Genomic DNA, 22,068 nt, shown 5'->3' with positions numbered 1-22,068 from the left:
TCAATAGAATCAAACGCCTTTTCCATATCGAGGAATACCGCTACAGCCGAAACTTCCTGTCTCGTGTGTTGGAATGCCGCGAACACTGTCTACAGATTATAGGTCAAAGTGCGGCTGGGAACAAATCCCACTTGTTCGGGGGCCACAAGAGTTGGTATCAGTGGGCTAAGACGATTTGCAATGATTTTTGCAAAAATCTTTGCGTCTACATTAATAAGAGATAGTGTCCGATAAGAGGCACATTCTCCCGGAGGCTTACCAGGCTTTAGGAGAGCTATGATTCCTGCTTCACGCATTGTTGGGGGCATCTGTCCAACGTCCGCGATCTGCTCTACAAGCCTCAACAGCTTAGAGATCAGCAGTTCTGAGAACATCTTATAAAATGAAGCTGGAAAACCATCACTACCCGGTGCACTGCCCGCCCTCATAAATGACAACGCCTAGACAATCTCCTCCCTCTCGAACGGGCGAGCCAGAAACTCGCGATGGGTGTTGGTGAGCCAGGGCAATTGAATATGTGTTAGATAATCAATGATACGGTCTTCCGATATTGGTCCCCTAGAGGCGTACAGCGCAGCATAATAGTCACAAAAACGAGCCGCCACCTGTGTGTCATCTAGTTCTTCCCCAGCGGTCGTGGAGCTAAGAACGGGTATATTCGCATTTTGTCTACGTTGTTTAGCCATTTTGGCTAAGACCGCACCAGGGAGTTCACTCTCGCCATACGATCTGGCAATAGCGTACTTCCCAAGGTGCTTTACCTCAGCATCTGCCTCCTCGTGGTACTCACAAATCGTTTGGGCTAGCTCCTGCATTAGGTCTGCACTCGGATCCCGAACACTACTCGCCTCTATCTTTTTTAGTCTGGTTTCCAATAGCGATATCCGATCTCGGATGGATTTAAGGACTCCAGCATGCTTGGAAATAATGACGTCACGTATGTACGCTTTAAAGGTCTCCCCCACCGTAAGGAAGGAGTCCACCGTGCCCTCGTTACTGTAAAAAAAATCGCCTATTGCAGTAGCCACCTCTTCGCGGAAATTGTCATCGAGCAGCGCGTAAGGAGGTAACCGCCATGAAAAAGGCGGTGGGCAATGCGCCGGGGCGTGGAGAGTAACCAGTACCCGGTAGTGGCCTGAGTAAGTTTGTGGTAGTGTCACGCACGCCTGCACTCTGGAGAGAAGATGTGCGGAGAGGAGCCAATAATAGATGCAGGTGTGTATGTCATATTGTGATGAGTAGTGTGTGTACCCCCCTTGTGAAGGGTGTTTAGTCCTCCAGACGTCTTGTAGTCCCAATCGGGTCATCTCCGCGTCAAGTGCGCGAGAGGAGGCCGAATGGTGTCTGCTAGGTCCGTCCGATCGGTCCAGGGCCGGGTGCAGCGCCAAATTTAGATCGCCGCCCCACAGTACCTGTCCCTCTTCCAAGTCTCTAATTTTATTAGCAAGCGTCACATAAAACGAGGGGCAGTCAAAGTTGGGGCCATACGTGTTGATCACGTAGAATGTCATACCCTTACCAGTACATTTCGTAATCACGTATCGTCCCTCCGGATCCGTGTCAATCGGTTGAAGTGTCAAAGGGGATCTCGGATTCACTCATGTCAGCACCCCCCTGGCATTCAATGTGAAGCCAGCAGCATGCACATGATTGTGTAGCCCTCTATATCGTAGTGTCGAACTGTCCGATCTCAAATGGGTCTCCTGCAATAATGCTACGTCAATCGTATGTCTCGAGAGGTACTGTAGAACCTTCCGGACTTTCCTGTGGTCGTTCAGTCCCCGAACGTTCCAGGTCAACAACGTGATAGTGTCATTGTCCCTTAGTTGCTGTGTCACGAGAGGGGCCGGGGGGCAATTATGGTCCACGTCATCGCCATGTAAATGTCTGGTCATCATGGAGGTAGTATAGGTGTATGTCATCTAGTGCGTCACAACCTGTCAGATAGCAATGATCATGTCCGTCAACGTCTCTGCCAATAGAAGTCACTTTGGCGTTTTTAACAAATATGCATTCAACCATTTGCATAAACAACAACAAGATAATTTCCTGCAACAGTACCCTTCCCCCCACCCACACATGCCCAACCCTAACATGGCTGCGCCCCAAGTCCCCACCTCCCTCTTCCCCCCTCCCAGCTCCCAGATAACCATCAAGTCCCCCCACCACCCACCCTCCCTGCTACCCTCATCCCCGATCTAAATTCAAAAGCGAACAATCTGAGCAAAACAAGAAACAAAAATGCCCTCAACAGGGAAGGCTGGCAGGGGAAGTGTGTAACACTCGGGCGTAGGTAACCTGCTCGCAATTAGTCCACTGTAACAGATGATATAGAAACTTTTCGCCCCGCCTCACCCCCCCCGCCTAGACAAATATATCATTAGGTGATAATAGGTGCCCACAGAAATGTTCAGTGTGAGTCCATCGTCCGCTGGGAGTTCCACTTATTTACCATGGCTGTTTTATCGTGCCATTCATCACCATCCCCTACAAGTATCGTGTAAAGTAAGTAAGTATTTTCTCAGTTGATGCCTAACCTCACAGTTCCTTTCAATTGTAGGGTCTCATACAGCCTATAATCGGCACCAGAGAGGGCAGATAGGTTACACAACAAAAATCTCAATCACTTACCCCTAAAGTGAAAATGGAACTTCACCCCTCTCCCAGTGTACTCACGACTCACTGTAACTCTGCGCCTTCACAGCAATCCACGATGAGACATCAATTCAGCCAAGGTACTATCCTGCTGCTGTGAGGCAATGCCTAGAGCTACAGAAAAAGATCATTACGCACCGCAGCCACTGCGGCTAAAGTTCACAAGTGTGAGTGGGTATCAGAGTCAGTCTTGTTCATCCATGGGCCCTCCCGAGGCCTCTTCCGATAGCACGTCGTCTGAGAAGCGCTGCCTGTCCTTCCGCCAGTCTTTCATGGCCTTCTGTAGTACTCTTGGATCCGTGAAGATCGTTGACCTCCCCTGCCTGTTAATCCGTAGTTTAGCTGGATAAAGCATTGCATAGTCGATCCCGAGCTCTCGCAGTTGGCACTTCATGGGGACGAATTGCCGTCGGGCCTCCTGTACTCTGGCCATAAAGTCTAGAAACAGGGAAATCGTGCTCCCCTCATATTGCAGAGGCTGCTTCTCTCTGGCTAGCTTCAGGGCAATGTCGCGGTCCCTGTAATTCAAATGTTTGGCCACAATTGGACGAGGTGGGGCCCCCGGCTTTGGTCTCGGGCCCAGCGTACAATGTGCTCTCTCTACCACGAACATTCTGGAGAACGCCGAGTCACCCAAAAGTTTCTTTAGAAGGGCCTCAACAAAGAGTTCCATGTTGCCGGTTTGGGTGTTTTCCGATAGGCCCGTGTTACGTATAATACATCTACGTGACCGCGCTTCCAAATCCTCTGCCTTATCCTGGAGCAGTTGGATCACTTTACCTAGTTGTTTATGCTCCGAGTCTAGGGTCGTTTGTGCTTCCTCCACCTCGCCAATGCGCCAATGCGTCGTTCCGACATGTCCAGGCGTTCTGCGTGCTTGTCATGTCTCTCCGCCATGCGGTCCATTCGGTATGTTTAGGCGTCCATTTTGGTCCCCAACGACGCAATACCTCCCTGTAAATTCTTTTCCATTGCAAGCAGAATGTGGCGTATGTCTGACTCAGTGTCCTCACCCCCTGTCGCCTTCCCTTGGTCAGCAACCTCCTCACGAGCAGGGGTATCGGTGGTCTTTGGGTTGCGTTCTGTCGGGGCGACCCATCACGATTCCCTGAAGCCGCTCCACCTTAAGCTGCACTCAAGTCACTCAACACACAGACTTTATGCCCAGCAGTCGTGTTAGGGAAACGTATTATATGTGTAGTTCTAGGACCTACAGAAGTATCCTAGACGTCTTACCCAGATATATTCGCAACAATCCCCAGTAGTTAGATGGCCTCCAAAGCAGGGACTTGACCGTCCTCATCAGACCGTGCACTCTCGATCCACGGTGCAGGCACCAGTAGCAACCAGCAATGTAGTGGTTATGGGCACACAAGGGGCAATGTAGCTCCGCTAACAGGGCCGGCGTAGTTGCGATCAGTACGGAGGATCACTCTATGCTCCAGTGTGTGCATCCCGCGTCACAAAATGGCGTCACAGGGAAATCGCCGCAGGGAGCCAGTTCCCAGTCCCCTTGCACGTAGCCAGCACCTCCACTCCAGAGCTCAGGTCCAGCGATTGAGAGGAAGAAGGAGGGGAGGGGAAAGGCCGAATATCACAGCCCGGGATGTACTCCCCACACTTCTTGAATGCCCTCCTTGTTCCGCGTCTCCAAGCCGCAGCGCACCGCCAAGGCCCAGCGGGGGAATATAATGCAGCACTCCCAGAGTTCGCCCCCACCAGCTCACCTCGGAGCGCACGTGATGTTTCGCCGTCCCAGTGTTCTGTCCCGCAGCAACAGGCGCTCTGTCAGCCAGCACCGGGCCCCAGCAAGGAAGAAGCCCAGCGATGTAGTTTTAGTCGGGCGCTCGATTGAGGCGCCCGCGCCGCAACTGGGTCCCGAGGCCGGGCGCCGCAACGCCAGTCCGTCCCTCCGCGATCCAACGTGGGTCTGGTCCCCGCTTGTACGTCCACGTCACTGAGGAAATGCAGTGTCCCACTGCTGCCGTCTACCGATGCGCTCACCCTTCAGTAGGTCGCCGGGGTCGGGTAGTTCTGTCGCGCGCTTTCCCAGCAGGCCGCAGCTCCACTTCATATGCTTCCCGCCGAGGCGACTTAGAATCAGCGGCTCCCGGGGTCGGAGCCGATTGTAACCAGGCCAGTGTCCGCTGCTCACCTCACAAAGCAGCTAGGCTGTTTTATTTGTGCAATTGAGCACCTGCACCTAAAGGATAATTGTAAGAATCGTTATTCCGGCGGAGGAGCGAGCGGTTCAGGCGGCCATCTGCGTCGCTGGCTAGCTCCGCCCCCATATAGCATCACATACTTCATCTCTAAATGTACAACATAGTGCTCATTTGTGTACCACTGCCCATAACTCTGCACTTCGAGACCAAAAAGTACATTCCACACCTCTCTCTCTCTCTCTCTCATGCTTTCAAGTGCACATCCTACACGTTCTATTCTTAGCAAGGCTGTCCTACTCCCTGACACCTCCCACTGAAAGACTGTAAGATTACAGTGGATTACAGTGGAGAAGTGTGGCTCACTGGTTAGAAGCGGCAGACTCTGAAGCAGAGATCAGGCCCGGGACCAGGGTTCAATTCCCGACGCGGCAGGGTCTTGGGCTCAATGTCCGCGGACTTGATAATTCTCGCCTCAGCGCCTACTCTAATCATGGGTCCCACACTGCAACTCTGGACAATAGCTTGCTTAATCTCCACAACGGCCCCAACAACACTGGGATGCCTGGCTTCACCTTGGGGGTGCCCAGGAGGGGCATCTCACAGGGAGAGCCAGGAAGGGTTTCACAGCGTTATACAGCGCCAGGACGCCCCGCTGCGGGGGCAGCTGTGCGCTTTACAAGTGTACTACATTTACATTTACATTTACAAGAAAGAAACCTCTAAGAGAAACAAGGCATATGCAGGACATTGTACATTCCGGCTAGGGTAAAATAACACACCAAAGTCAATTAAAATAATGGTAGTCAAAGGTCATCCCCGGGTGTCAGACCACAAGCATGCAGGTGGTTGAACAAGCAGCACCCATCCACCCTGGAAAGCTATTCTGGTACAACAATGTTCCGCTGGTTGTGCTTGTGAACAGGAGGCATGGCCCAGACCCCTTGGAAGGTTGGACCCAGGGCAATTACCCTTTCTGTCCATGTCTTAAAATTATTCTGTAGTCAAGCCAAGTCTGAAGCAGTGATCTCGCTCATCCCTCAGTGCCAAAGTACATGCAGAATATTCAAAATATTTGGGATGTGCATTACACAAGCAAAATGTAAGACCATGATAAAGATTGTATAATGTAGAAGTGTTTCTTTAACATACAGGTGTGTTTTCCCCTTTATATATACAATTAGATCCTCATATTGAACTTAGCATCAGTTACCTTTCGATACCAAGGAATTAATATCTACCATTCCATCATGGATTGGCAGGATGGAAACCTAGACAGAGCGACACGGACCCTCAGAGCCCAGTTTGCTTTTCGATCTTCTCTTCCAGTATCAGTTATGGGCCACGTGGCACTACTGAAGTTATTGTATTATTTTGCAAACCTTCCCCTGCTGATCCCTCGTTTCTTCTTCAGACATTTCCCTCCTCTGGTTTGAGGGCCGGGGCGCTGCCAGTTAGCTCTTTCCATTCTAAAGTTTCCAGTGACTGCGGGTGGATTAGACCTTCTGGATTTAGAATGCTATTATTTAGCTGCACAGCACCAATGCATGGCTCACATGCTGCCTGGCCGCTCCCTACATGAAATGGGGTTTACCTGTGAAGACTTCACGGAGGGCTTACTGCACTACTCATTGTTTCCTACTGACCATTCTACCTAATGCCATCCGGGGGTTACGCCGCCTGGCTTTCTCTTCTCTTACTAGAACCTGTAAACTCACTAACATGAAGAACCCCTATGCTCCTGCAATATCTGTGCTAGGCCTCACCACTCGCACAGGATGGCTTTGCTCAGGCCAACTTCAGTCAGTGGCGTGCTGCAGGGTTCTCAAAATTGGGGATTTGTTTGTGGATGTTGAGCTGCTGGATTTCCAAACGCTTGTGGCAGACTAGAGTCTTCACCCTGGTCAATTCCTTTCTTACAAACACCTTCAACAATCATTGAATGCCCTATTTCATAGACACCTTACACCAATCCCACAGGAGGTGTACCAGACGCTTTACGACGTAGGGACTGGCTGCAAACTGATAAGTTGGGTGTACAGTGGGTTCCTACAACAAGAGGGCCACTACATGGCTTCTCTCTGTACTAACGGGAAGACCAACATGGCCAAACCTCTGCACGATGTGGACTGGGCTAAAATATTGAAATATCCCTACAAAGCATCCCACGGCTCCTATTTTAAATATATTCAATTTAATATTCTGAACTGAGCCTACCATACACCTGCCAGAATTAACTAAATATATCTTGGAGTTGCAGCTGCATGTCCTCGCTGTTTGCATTTACATGCGATTTGTTTTGTATGCTTTGATCTTGCCCCACGTTCCTTTCAGGCTGGCAGAGAGTTCTCGAAGTGCTGTTGATCTCAATGAGCTGTTTAGTAAAGTTCCCCAGAAGTGGTCATTCTGGGCACATTCCCCTGCACTAAGGTCGAGAAACCCTCCACCAACTTCCTCGACCTGGATCTTCTAGCAAAACACAATAATACGCAGCTCTAGAAGGATTCGCTTCCCTTGGCTTTCATAAGTTAAACCAAGGTCTTGCTCTCTTGATTTCGATCTGAGAGCCCCCTGTTACTCATGGAAGAATGAACCTGTCTGAGAAAATCTTTTATTGCACAGGCATTGTATATTTTGGTGAAAGGGATTTAAAGACTGCACCAAGGATCATACTCTCCCCCAATAATCCACCCCAACACATGCACTATATAGATGGTTTCTATATAGTAGTTGCTCTTGCCACATCAAGGCCTCAACTGAAGGCAGTGGTCTAAGGAAGCCTATTTCTGACACACTGTCATGATTTGCCCACTAGAACCCCTTCTTCTAAGCACCAACGGGTTAATTGTTCTTCTTCCCTATGCTGACCGTTAAAGCAGCTGCAACTGGGCAGGGAGTGGGGAGGGACCGTTGGTTACATAGAAAACTGTAAACTATGTATGCTAACTCTTCATAAATAGCCCAGCACTGTTCTTTGTACGATGGAATCTTTTGCTAGACACCCGGCTTCTATTATGCTATGTAACCTATTTTGGCATGCACCAATAAAATCTTTTTGAAAAACATATGGTAGTGTTTCAGTTTAGTGCATTAGATCACAACATTGCATTGACATTTATTTTAAGTGAACGTTTCTAAGAATGAACTTTAAAACATTCCATTGCGATGCCTCTTGACAACACCAGGATGGAACCAATTATCTGGTATCCTTTACATCATGACCAATATTATTGTTATGATGGGGGAACAATCCAGACTAATTATTTAATTTCCTTTTCTCAATCCTCTTTAAAACCAGAAGGCAGTGTTTCTGTACAATTCTGGTAGATGAGTACTATACTGTGTTAACTAAATGCAGATTACGCAGTATCTAAAAACGAATCTGACATGATATAAAAAAGCTCATTAATGAAGGTAAGAGAAGGCAGGCACCATATGCTAATATCACTGACTGTTTAGAATTAGTATAGCTATTATAGAAGTGGGTGAGCTACTGAAAACCTGAAGCCTGGCTCAGCACCAGAAAAAGTTGAGCTATGATATGGCTTCTGCCTGCCTCCATCCAGGATGTGGCATAGGCCAGGGCTGGCCACTTTAGAACTCGGGAACCAGGTTTGAGTCTTGGCATTGGCTTAGTATCCTGTTATTCTGGGAAAACCACTTCATCTCCCCATGCCTATGAACAATAAATGTGACCTTGTGTAATGTAAGTGTTGCTCATGTTAAGCGCTCCAGTACCTTTGGGTCTAGTTCTCGTTATATAAAAACTGCAGAAAAGCGAAGAGCAAAGAAATAAAAACAACGTTTTAACACAAGGAAAGACAAAAACCCATTTCCTGGCTGATTTGTACAAAGTTAAAATAAAACACCTAGATAAATAGTTGCTTCCATGCTCAAATTTTGTGAACTTAGGCAAAGACTTCGCAGAATATTTTTTTTCTTCATTAATACATATGAAAGCACTTTTAAATATGTGAGTTCCGAATACCAATTGTACATTAACCTATTGTATTTGACTAGATTATTGCGTGATGTGGTAACATCAATGCTTAACATGTTAAATAAATACAATTATTTTGATTTTTGAAGCCTCTTCAGCATGTTTTACATATTGTTCGGTATATGATTTACATTGCAAACATTCAGGGCTAAGCTCGTACACGGGCTGTAGATCCGAGCCAGACCTTTGGTTCGGCTCTCCTAGTTAATTTGTTGGCCAACTCACCTCAAAGCTATTCAGTGCAGTGGTTGAATAGCATTAAAAAAGTATGGATACTGTCATGGAGACGGGGTTAGTGAGCACAGAGGCCTTTGTAGAGTCATGGCCAATTAGAGCAAAATATTCTCTAACTATTTTGTTGATCTTTCACCATTAGGACTGAATATAAAATAACACACACCTTAATTGAAAAAGAAATACATTTAAACTAATCAGTGGTAAATGCACTATTTTATGTTCTGAAACCTTTATTGGTTAATGCAATCAATACAGATGTGCATGTGTGAAACCAGAGGCCCACAGAATTAAATCCTGTTTGGTGCAGCAGGGAAAATTAGTTTGTGCATTTTTAGTGCTAGGAGGTTCCTGAAAGCTCAGGGAAAGTTTAATCCATTATTTTAAACGTACATAATACTCAGTATAATATAGGCTGCCACTAAATGCACACATACATTTAGGTTAAAGGTAAAAAGTGCATCTAAAGTATACATTTCCGTAATATGCAGATTAATCCTAGTGCCATTTGTTTTATATCTGTCCATTAAAAGCACACAGTCCAAAGCTCAGCTTGGAACAACCTTTCAGTACCACCTCAAAATAAAATATCTTTATTATTAGGAAACTTCAAGTGACTCAGAGAATAAACGCCTCCCAACAACCTTTACATTTGCTGATTAACCAATTGCACACATTTTCATTTCTTTTGGGAAGCAGTCAGCCTGGCAAGAAGGCTTGTTCCATGTTTATCTGTCTGTCCATCCGTCGAGAACACAGCACAAGTAATTCCCTCCCTTACACTTAGGTTAAGGAATCTCAATTGTGGGTATTAACTTTTGTCCTTTGGCTGACAGGCTACAATTATGGACAAATGCCGTCCAATAAGACATCAATCTGATAGAGACTTCTACAAGCAGATTCCTTACCTTTGAATTTTCCCAGGCGTCACACTGAATCAGGGAGATTTTTCGTTAGTAGTAGTCATGCGCAATAGTAAGTGGCGTCAGTAGGCTTGTTGCATTATCATCCTCGCTGGAAGTGACATCTGGGCCGCCTATATAGGCGCCACCTTGGCACGCTGAGTCAGTTCTTTCGTTTCTGCTTCAGCCAGTGCTGTTCTGAGAGGAGAGCTACCCCTCTGGCAGTTTTTGAAAGGATTCATGCAGCATATTGTTAATGTTTTTTGTCCTCCTGGTGTGTTGAGGTTGTCATCGAGCAAAACAGGTTTAAAACCCTGTGGCGTCTGTCACCATGCCATATCGGTGACGGAACCACACATCCTTTGTTTGTGATGTGTGGAGTGCAACCACGACTCCAAGTCGTTCTCCAATTGACGCTCCATGGGACCCAAGGCTTTGAGGGAGTGGTCCCTGAAGCTGCTAGCATCCTGGCATGCGACTCCACAGAAGTCATAGTCTCAGTTGAGAGGAAGGGCCCTGGATTGTTCCTGGAGTCTGAAGTTCTTTTCATCCCACTCGAAATCGTTGGGGCATTCAGGTGAGAGGCACAAAAAACACAAGAAGTCAAAGTGCGGTTCGACTCCTTGTCCGTCGGCCAACGCAACGATGGAACATCGGTGTTCGTGGCCTGGTTCTTCTGAAACTGCGCCTGGGCCAACTCCGCTCCTCCCTAGTTTTCCAGGAGCTGAAGCGGTCCCTGCTCACATTAAAGAGATTTATGAGGCCATGCCTCTCATATTTGGGCAACCAGACCCCTCTGCCGTGCCTTCATACCCCCCAGGGTTGGTGGGGGCCTCATCCGGTTCCATGCTGGCAGCTCCAGCCACAATGGGCCCCCAAGGTTCTGGTTATGGATCTGTACCAGTGCTGGTCGTTCCTCACCGACCTTCGCTGACGCCGGCCCGATGCCGATGCATCCAGCCCTGCCAACCGCGTTGTTCATTTAATAAAGATTCATTCAGGAGCGATTGCTGCAGTCTCCATTTCGACTCCGGTAATGCCTTTCAGGAGATTTAAGCTGCATTTGGGACCGGTTTCTTGGTAATTTAGAGCACCATGTAAAAATTCAATTACTGTTTTCAATTCTTTTTTACCAGCATTTTAAGGCTTGTGGAAAACTGTGGGCAGTGTGAGGGGCTCGCTTCAGCTATCAATTGCTCTTTTTTTAAATTTTGATCATTATTCCATTGATAAGGGTGAATATTTTACACATTCACCGGAAACCTGAACTTCATTTGGAACAATAGAGGAGGGAGCCACTGTGCTACTTTACATTGAATGTTAACACCCATATGGAGTTTTGGGTCATGACCTCGGGTGAGAGATCGCTCACCGGAGTAAGAGACTTTCTATGTGTTTATAATATTGCTGCAATACGGTTGCGTTGGGGTGTTTGTGGAGTGGTCAGTTTTGTTTTTAGGCAGGTGTGAGTGTCCCAAGTCTGTTCCACAGGGTGGTGTGTACCCTGTTATGTGTAAGTTGTCGGGCAGTGAGTGCCCAAGTTCTGGGTCATAGAGAGGTGTGTTGAGTGTCCCAGTTCTATTTCTAGGGTGTTGAGTACTCTTTTGCTGGGAGGTTGTGGGAGCTGAGTGCCCCAGTTCTGTTCCTAGGGTGGTTAGTACCATTTTGAGGTGAAGTTGTGGGAGCTGAGTGCCCCAGTTCTGTTCCTAGGGTGGCGAGTACCCTTTTGAGGTGAGGTTGTGGGAGCTGAGTGCCCCAGTTCTGTTCCTAGGGTGGTGAGTACCCTTTTGAAGTGAGGTTGTGGGAGCTAAGTGCCCCAATTATGGATCATAGGGAGGTTGTGGGGCGATGAGTGTCCCAGTGCTGTTCTACAGGGTGGTGTGTACGCTGTTACGTGTTGGTTATGGGATGGTGTGTGTGCCCCAGTTCTGTTCCACCGCTCTGGGTGGTCTTGTGTGTTGTGGGTTTTCCCCAAGGGAGGAGGATGGGGCTAATCTCAATGTCTTTACTTTTTAAGAATACAATGTAAATGTTTTCTTTTGCATTGTAAATGCTTTTCTTTCAGAATGCAATTGATGTTTGTGTTTGCCTCCTTCACTTTGGCATTGTGTTTCCCTAAGGAAGGGGGATATGTTATAATAGACTTGTGTCTTTCCTTGCTCTGACTGCGTCTTCCCTGTTGCTCAGCTAGTATGAGTGTTGGAATGCCTGATGATGACATGGAATGCTTGAGTGCCTGGCTTGAGTGTAGAGTGTCAGTTGATGGCAGGCTGGCTGGGCAGCAGGGAGGCTGCTCCTGGTGGGGTTATTTCCATCTACCTATCATCTTCTAATGAACTTACCTTGTAACTAAGCTTCAATAAATCCAACCTATTTTATATACCTGGCTCCATGGACTTTTTTATTACCACAGGCATGCTTTCTCCCCCTACCGTTGTTTCTGGTGCCAGAAGTAGGCTGTGGTTGCTATTCCCGCTACTTTCTGATTTCCAAAAAAGGACAAAGGTCTTAATCCTATTCTAGATCTGAGTTCAAGATACTCACATTGGTTTAGGTCTTGTCTGCCCTGGACCCAGGAGACTGAATGGTAGCGTTGGATTTGCAGGGTGCCTATTTTCACATCCTCATCCTGCCTGCCCATCGGCGATACCTGCAGTTTACGGTAGGCCATGAGTCTTTTCAGTTCACCACGCTCCATTTTGGCCTCACCAGCACCCCTTTGGGTGTTCACCAAGGTGATCCGGTAGTCTCACTCATTTGCACAGGTCAAGGGTGCCAATCTTCCCCTATCTCTCCAACTGGCTGCTGAAGGTGGGCTCGCCACAGGCTGTTGTGTGCCACCTCCAAACTATAGCGAACCTCCTGCATTTGCTGAGGTTCACTATCAACAAGCCAAAGTCACACCTGACTCCCTCTCAGATACTACCTTTCATCAGAGCTGTTCTAGACACCGTGCAGTTTCGGGCTTATCCTTTCGAGCAGTAAGTCTAGGATATTTAGGCTATGATACAGATGTTTCAGCCTCAATCCTTGGTTTCGGTGAGACTGACTGTGGGATTGGGTCAGCGGCACACCCCTTGCGCTTCCCCAACCTAATCTACCAGTAGTGACTAATGTGTAACTCCTGGGATGGGCCGCCACCTGGGAGAGATGGAGATCAGAGGACTCTGGTCTCCGGTGGAATCCGGACTCCATATCAACATGCTGGAGCTCCGAGCAATTCAACTGCCATTTAAAGCCTTTCTACCCTCCATCAAGGGAGGGCTAGTGCAGGTGTTCACAGACAACACCACTGGCAAGTGGCACTGCAACAAACAGGGCAGGGTGGGGTTGTGAATCCTTTGTCAAGAACCCCTTTGACTCTGGGCATGGCTGGAACAGCAGGGCATATCCCTGGTGGTTCAACACGTGGCAAGTTCCCTGGACATCATGGCAGATGAATTCAGCAGTCGATGCCTAGGGGATCATGCATAGCATCTCCACCCGGAGTTGACACAAGGTCTCTTTCAGAGGTTGGAGAGCCTTGGTTGGATCTGTTCACCTCTGCCAAGGACACTCAATGTCTGCAATTTTGCGTGCCGGAGTTTCCAAGGCTGCTGTTGCTCGGAGACACTTTTCGTCTCGAATGAGCCTAGGCCTCCTGTACGCTTTTCCGCTCTTACCACTCCTGCCCAGTGTTCTCAGGAAGATTAGGAACAACCGGGCCCAAGTTGTGGCTCCAGACTGGGCACAGAGAGACTGGTATCCCGAGCTTCTGAACATGAGTTTTGATTCTCGATCAGGCTGCCCATTCGGTAGGATATTCTGTGGTAGCAGCAGGGGAGGGTCCTCCATCTTCTTCTGAGCCTTCTTGCGTGGAATTTGAGCGGCAACAATTGACAGCTTTCGACCTTCCTCCTAAAGTCTGTAACTTTATTCTTTCATCCAGGTGTCCCTCCACGAAGATGGTATACATCTGCCATTTGAAAAAACTTGTGGCATGGTGCTCATTCAAACATATTGACCCCTTTTTGCCCCTCTTCCTGTGGTACTGTTATTCCTTATTTACCTTGCCCAGCAGGGCTTTGCCCTAGGCACTATCAAGGGTTGTCTTTCTGTCCGTTCTGCCTTCTTGTGGCTGCCAGACCAGCTCTCCCTTTTCAAGTCCCCTATTGTAAATAGGTTTTTGAAAGCATCTTGTACGTTTCTTTTCCCTTTCCCATTCATCATGCCTCAGTGGGACCTCAACTTGGTTCTCATATTCTTGATCCGAGCATTTGCACAAATCTCCCATCAGGCTGCTCACCATCAAAACAGGCTTTCTTGTGGTGATTATGTCGACATGGGGAGTTGAGTTAGCAGCAGGCTTTATCTTCTAAGCCATCATTCTTCTCAGTTTATCCAGACAAACTGGTGCTTCAAACCTAGGGCCTCTTTCCTGCCGAAAGTGGTAACACCATTTCATGTGGGCCAATCTGTCACCTTGCCCACTTTCTAAGCTCTTTCACATCTCTCTAAGGAAGAGGAGCGACTTCACCATCTGGACCCAAAAAGAGCTTTTTTGTTCTACCTTGACTGCACACCTGAGTTCCGGGTGGACGACCAACTCTTCGTGGGATATGTTGGTGCAAGGAATGGTTGGGCAATGCAGAAATGGACCATCTCTCGATGGGTCATTCAAATCAAAATTACTTTATTCGTATACTTGATAAAGCATTCCATAAAAGCACAGTTCATAGTTTATACAGTTTAAAAATAATAAGAGACAGTTATTGACGCAGTCAGATTATATCACAATTGATTTACGCAATCTAAAAACCATATAAAAAAAAAGGCAGTAATAGAGGCAATTATGAATTCACAGTCCAAAAGATGTAATGCCAAATATGCAGGGCAGCATTGCCTCAATCCTAGTTTTTTAAGCACAGGCATAATCCATCTTTTTCTAGGGCTAAGATAAAATTTGCAGAAAAACAAAATGTGTATAGAGGATTGTGCGGAAAGTTCATCGCACGGGCATTTACTTAACGTTCTCGACCAGTCATTCAGTTCTGAAAACTTAATGACCAAAAATGATGTTTAACCTGAAGCGTGTCAGCAGAAATCTATCGTAGTCACTAGTGACCATCAAGATATATATCTGGGTGTGCTCAAAGGCCAAAATAAGGTAGTGGGATTGAACTGTAGACTTATCCATTTCAATCATGGCTCTCTTTTCACACAAATATCTCATACAACTAGGTTTTAGGTCCTTTCTGGAGACACTGTATATGGAATTTGGTTTGTTGTAGTATTCCTGATGGCCTAAGAAAGATTTGACATATTCTAACCATCTCATGCTTTTTACTCCATCAAGGCCCATCGCGTCTTTCAAAATGAGGCGATTAAAAGCTGACTCTTCTGTGGTCCAAACCCTGTGCCAGAGGAGGACGGGCTGGATTTTAATTACGTCCTCCAGATAGGGTAGACCGAGTTCAGCGTGACAGATAAAATTGGACGTGCTTTCAGGTACGGACAGAAGGTGTTTAAGAAACATATTTTCTGCCATTTGTAGTGAATTAACGTTAGAAACGCCCCAAAGGTGGCAACCGCAATACATTTACCCTTATATACGTGCAGTAGTTCCCCTGAAGGGCGTTTTCCTAGTTTTCTGCTAAAATTAACTAAAGCCATCAGTGACTTGCTAAACAGAAGCCTTCTGGATTCAACAGCACTGGTCCAGGATCCTGTTTGTTCGAATAGAAGCCCTAGGTAAGATAATGTTTTTGTGCGCTCAATTACCTTATTGTTAATAAATATGATGTTACTCTTTTTGTTGGATCCATTGCCAAAATTCATAACAAATTTTTTTGAGCAATTGATGGTAAGACCCATTTTAAACATGAAGTTTGTGAAAGAGGTAACTACCCTCTGTAAGCCAAGGGGCGTGCGTCACATGAGAACCGCATTATCTGCTTAGATGAGCGCAGGGATAGGGCGGGTGGCGGCTGATGGTAAGTCCCTGCACTCCTTTACCAATGTCACCTCTAGGTTATTTAGTACTTAGTAAATAGAAAGGGGGCAAGGACGCAGCCTTGCCTAACGCCCTTCTTAACTTTAAAACTTTGTGTACATTCTCCATTCCGCCTGAAACGCACCCTGGCCCTAGCACCCAAATAAAGCTGCCTTAGGAAGGAAATTAAAACAGGGTCTGCCCCCTGTTCCCCTCAAATTAACCATAGCTTTTTGTGGGTTACGCAATCAAACGCGGCCGTTAAGTCAACAAAAGTTAAAAACAGTCTTTCACCTTTGGTTTTTAAATATTTTTCCAGTAAAATATATAAATTTAATCCCTGGTCAATAGTGCCTAAACCTTTATGTAAACCATATTGCACATCGCTTATGATTCTGTGTTCATCCGCCCAACCCTGCAGTCTCTCTAAAATCATCCATCCCAGATGGGTCATTCTCTGCATCAAGATCTGCTATGTTCTGTCCAAGAAGCAGCCTCCTGCTCATTCCTCCAGAGCTAAAGCTGTGGCCACTGCCTTAACACATGGAGTTTCAGTCCTAGACATCCTCCAGGTAGCAATGCAAGCTTCTCTGCACACGTTTACTGAGCATTACTACCTGGACAGTCAGGCCCTTTAGGGATGGGCATTTTGTCCGTTCATTCCTTTCGGGACTTCCTAGTTTAAATTTGTCCGCAGACCCTCCACCGGTAATGGTATTGCTTGGGTATCTATTCAAAGTTAAGGAATGTGCGGCTAGAAGTCTCTAGATGACCAAGGTACTTAACTTTGGGAACACCTTATCTGGTAGGGACTATATGTAGCTGCAGATTCCTTACTGATCCACCCACCCTCCCCACAGATCTCTAGGATCAGGGCTGATCCCTTTTAGGGAACTAGCTTGGATACACCAGTGTCAGTGCTCTTAATGGCTCCGGCTTCTAGCGTGAAAAGTCATGAAAAGTAACTGACATCAGCATGTCGAGGTGGTGCCTATAAAGGTGACGTATACGTCACTTACGGCAAAACGCCGCTAACGATCAGAGCCGACTGACCCCAACTACCGGTACATGTAGGTTACTACTCATGAAAAGTCTTTTGAATCCAGTCTGATGCATGGGAAATGTCAAAAGTAAGAAATATGTGGCTAGATATAGTCTCTTGAAATGCTCTGTATAGGAGCGGCATACCGCCCCTCTCCGGACGCACAGCTATGTTTTACTAGCATTACACAAATGCCAATGAACAGATGTATTTTTCTTCCAAGTTCGTTTGTTTTATCAACGTAATCAAGAATTAATCTTTCCTTTCTGCTTTCTGCGCAAATCACAAGAGAGGCGCTTACGACTTCACCACAATTCTAAAAGGTACAGCATTGCTTGTATAGCTTTATCCTGCACCCCGAGGGCGTGCGTAACTTTGATCCACAATCATCAGTTTAATTTACCCAATGCATTTCGGGTCATTCTTCGACCCTTCGTCAGGGGTTTGATTATCTAAAATTAAAAACACATCATTTTAGAAGCTCGTTTTACCCAATATCTTTCATCATGTTATTTTCACTGTGCTGCCCGTCCTCCCCAAATCAACGTTTTCCCGCTATTAAGCATAAACAATGCTACTCCTATGTGTCAGTACCAGTGCCTTCAAAGCAATTTTTCCCTTATGCATCTCCTCTAAAGTTGTCCCTGGCTTTCATGACGTGAACCTCTCCCCTGATCCCTCTGGGCAGTACCTTATCGTATGTTCCCCCTATTATCACATAGTTCAAAAATTCCAACGTTCGAAAACTAGATCGCTATTTCTATTAGTGTCATACCTTTCACACTATACGCGCCGTCATCTGTCCTGTGCCTCTTGCCTCCAACCTAGTTTGACTGACCGTTAAAATGTGTTGCATCTACCTTGTTATACTCCGCCCGCCCTTCTCTCTCACCTGTTCACAATTAAACGTTCACTCGTCACGTCACCCTCCGTTCTCTCTCTCCCTCCCACCTCAGTACCTGACTGCTTGGCCCACAATGCACCATTCCCTCATTCCTAAGTACCTATTATCTTACACATAAACCGCACCGTTCATTCTACGCTGGTTACCTACTTTGAGGAAAATGAAATTTTACGTGGCGAGTGTGTCCCCCACTTGCACCCTATCCATGTACCTATGCCCCATGTATGTCCCTGTTATCGTGTAGTTCCCATCCCGTGCCTGTAATAATAATGCCCCTGCATTTCCGTTCTATGTTAACATGTCAGTTATCAGGTCTTCCATGAATGAGACTTTAATTCTGCATTGAGGCCTGCGTTGCCAATACATTTACATGGTACACGTTTAAATATCGAGAAGCACACGTTTTTGTGGAACAGCCGAGCCAGGCCCTGAATTATGGCTCCGAGTCTCTTCTGACTCTGAAAGCTGCAGTTAGGTATGCATCCCTGACCTCTCCCTTACTCCCTGCTCAGTCGAGAGGTGCCCGGCCTAGCCTGCCTGCCAAGACGGTGTTTTGCCTACAGTTATCTGTTCAGCCTCCGCAAAAACACATTCCAGTCTAGTGAAATAGGTAAACATATTCCGCGTGCAGAGCATAGGGCCTAGCCTTCTTGTCTCCATGCAAGTGATTTACTGAACCTGTTGCCATAGAAGACCCATGGCCCCCACGTAATTCACGAAGAAATATATGTACACACTAGCATTTAGTGATGAACGGCCTTTATTCGAGAGACCTTTACATCAGACAATACATCCTCCAAACACAAGATATCAGATATGCAAGAGGTGCAGGTCGTTCTGACATCCCAGACTTCAGACTCCTCTACTAGTGCTAAAGTCAACTCCCCCCAGCTCTCCCCAGTTACACGTCAATTCCACGTCATGACCAGTTGCGCGCACATGTAGGGTAAAGGTTTCTGCTGACCCTGCAGACCTCCTCTATGCATCCACCCACCTATGACACATCTATGACTCATCGAGTGCACACCCATGTGTACGCCTCCTCTCATGCCTTCTTTCTTCTGCTCCGCCTGGAGCGCCCCGCCTTCTCTGTCCATTGTAATTGTATGGTTTTACTATATATAATGTGTGATGTGAATAAAACGTTGGATATCCTTCCTGAACTTTAGAGGTGATGGAACCCGATTCTCCCCTGACTCGAGTCATTGTAATAAAGCCCTTTTGACTCGGACACCACGGACTCTGCCTCTCATTATATGAGCTATCCTTATTCTTTATTAATGTATAGAAATTATGTCCAGTAATTTTATTTACCACATTAATTTGGCGCCCGAATAGGGACTGTCCCCTTCCCCACACGCCGGAGATGTAGGTGCAGCCCCCTGACCCCTTCTGTAGCCGTGACGGACCCCAAGTAGTGTACACGATAGCGGGTTTTCCTGCCAACTCCCTCAGGCCCACGGAGGAGACGGAGACTGCGACCAGGCATCCACACGAGGCGGTGAGGATTGCGGACTATCCCGACCAGAGCCCAAGCCGAGAGAGCAAGGTCCGAGGTATCCCGAGGCCCACCTGTTCCGAGGCGCATGCGCAGCAAGAAGCCGTAGCAGTCCAGTCCAGTATCAAGTTTCTGAGGCCTTCAGTTTTGCTTCCCGGTGAGTACCGTTGTTGGGAACGCATATAGACGGGTTCATTTGTTTGAGCCCGATTCTCCCCTGACTCGAGTCATTGTAATAAAGCCCTTTTGACTCGGACACCACGGACTCTGCCTCTCATTATATGAGCTATCCTTATTCTTTATTAATGTATAGAAATTATGTCCGGTAATTTTATTTACCACAACTTCAGTACCAACCATTATTGCTCCGCCCACCCTTAGATGTCACTTCAAACGTTGATTAAACATCCCACGATATTCAAAACACTATGCCCCACAGTAAGTGTACTAAAAGAATATTGTTTAACAACTAAAACATTCTCCAAGTATGTGTTCCTCATATTTTGAAAACATGATGTAAACCAATGTTATTCCATTCTCTCTCTTGTGACGTTTTTTTCCTCTTAAAGTTTCAAAAATAGTCCAACGGGTGCTCCTTGTCCACTTGGGCCGAAAGTCTTTAATTGCACTGTATGAATGACATGGTGCACACCTTTCCTTTGCATGTTTTTTCTCATTTATTCCTCCGTATTCGCTTCCATTTGCGTGCTCCCCGGAATGCGTCGACTGCCCAAAACCACACTGTTTACTTGAAATGTTCTGTATAGGAGCAGCATACCGCCCCTCTCCGGACGCACAGCTATGTTTTACTAGCATTACACAAATGCCAATGAACAGATGTATTTTTCTTCCAAGTTCGTTTATTTTATCAACGTAATCAAGAATTAATCTTTCCTTTCTGCTTTCTGCGCAAATCACAAGAGAGGCGCTTACGACTTCACCACAATTCTAAAAGGTACAGCATTGCTTGTAAAGCTTTATCCTGCACCCCGAGGGCGTGCGTAACTTTGATCCACAATCATCAGTTTCATTTACCCAATGCATTTCGGGTCATTCTTCGACCCTTCGTCAGGGGTTTGATTATCTAAAATTAAAAACACATCATTTTAGAAGCTCGTTTTACCCAATATCTTTCATCATGTTATTTACACTGTGCTCCCCGTCCTCCCCAAATCAACGTTTTCCCTCTAAAGTAGAGGAGATGCATAAGGGAAAAATTGCTTTGAAGGCACTGGTACTGACACATAGGAGTAGCATTGTTTATGCTTAATAGCGGGAAAACGTTGATTTGGGGAGGACGGGGAGCACAGTGTAAATAACATGATGAAAGATATTGGGTAAAACGAGCTTCTAAAATGATGTGTTTTTAATTTTAGATAATCAAACCCCTGACGAAGGGTCGAAGAATGACCCGAAATGCATTGGGTAAATGAAACTGATGATTGTGGATCAAAGTTACGCACGCCCTTGGGGTGCAGGATAAAGCTATACAAGCAATGCTGTACCTTTTAGAATTGTGGTGAAGTCGTAAGCGCCTCTCTTGTGATTTGCGCAGAAAGCAGAAAGGAAAGATTAATTCTTGATTACGTTGATAAAATAAACGAACTTGGAAGAAAAATACATCTGTTCATTGGCATTTGTGTAATGCTAGTAAAACATAGCTGTGCGTCCGGAGAGGGGCGGTATGCCGCTCCTATACAGAGCATTTCAAGTAAACAGTGTGGTTTTGGGCTCTCTACGCATTCCGGGGAGCACGCAAATGGAAGCGAATACGGAGGAATAAATGAGAAAAAACATGCAAAGGAAAGGTGTGCACCATGTCATTCATACAGTGCAATTGTAGATATAGTCTCTACCAGATGAGGCATTACTGAAAGTAAGTAATTTGTTCATCGTAGACAAGGGACATTAAGGCTAATGCAAAATGACGCATAGCAAACGCTACCTAATGAAAAGGCAGCAAAGAAGAGTGACAATCATGCTAACAAATGTTAAGCTATAGGCATGTTCCAGTGGAACATGCCTATAGCTAACAGCCTATTCTTGACTACAAGAGTCTTGCAAGGGAGAGTGCATGCTCTTACAGGTTAGACCTAAAAATTATTCATTGCAAAAATAAATGCTGTAATGAAAACATAGATTGGCCCGTCAGCCTTTACAGTGAAGTGCACTTCGTTTTAGGTGAATGTGCACATGCAAAATGGCGTCATACTGAGAAGTTCCAAAGGCTAAGGTTGGCTAATCCAGTGCCCCATGTTGTGTGTTGTGGTGGGAGAAGCAAATGACGATAGAACAGACCAATGGTTGAAGAGAGCTGACTGAAACCTTCTCTACTTATATATTTAAGTATGTATTTGTATGATGAATTATTTTGCTCACATGAGGCTGGCAAAACAGCTACAGCTGTCTCTAGGCCAGACCTAAAAAGAAAAAGAATGGATGAGCTTACAGTGTACGAATGGTAAAGCAACGACTGTCGGTTTTTACATTGCTGACCTGCTTATGTAGGTATTTACCCTCTAAAATATCTACACTTGGTAAGCTATTATTGTATAACGTATTTTTTTCCAGAATATGTGTAGTTTAGGAAAGCAAATAAAATAATGTGTATGTTTTCTTTTGCTGTTAAAGTAGCTCATCAGTTATGGCAGAGCTGTAGCCTGCAGGCATATTGATATAGGGAACAATACTGCGCCTTTT

The 22,068-nt window shown here is 46.2% G+C and overlaps 1 protein-coding gene across 1 annotated transcript in view; it reads left to right on the top strand.

Moving 5' to 3' along the window:
- COG6 (component of oligomeric golgi complex 6) overlaps positions 1 to 22,068 on the top strand; it is a 585,234-nt gene that overhangs the window by 410,010 nt on the left and 153,156 nt on the right. The gene's annotated exons all lie outside the window — the stretch shown is intronic.

This window comes from Lissotriton vulgaris, chromosome 8 (genome assembly GCF_964263255.1).
Source record: "Lissotriton vulgaris chromosome 8, aLisVul1.2, whole genome shotgun sequence".
Classification (NCBI taxonomy): domain Eukaryota; kingdom Metazoa; phylum Chordata; class Amphibia; order Caudata; family Salamandridae; genus Lissotriton; species Lissotriton vulgaris.
The sequence above is the reverse complement of the archived record's forward strand: the minus strand, read 5'-3'. Positions and strand labels throughout refer to the sequence as shown.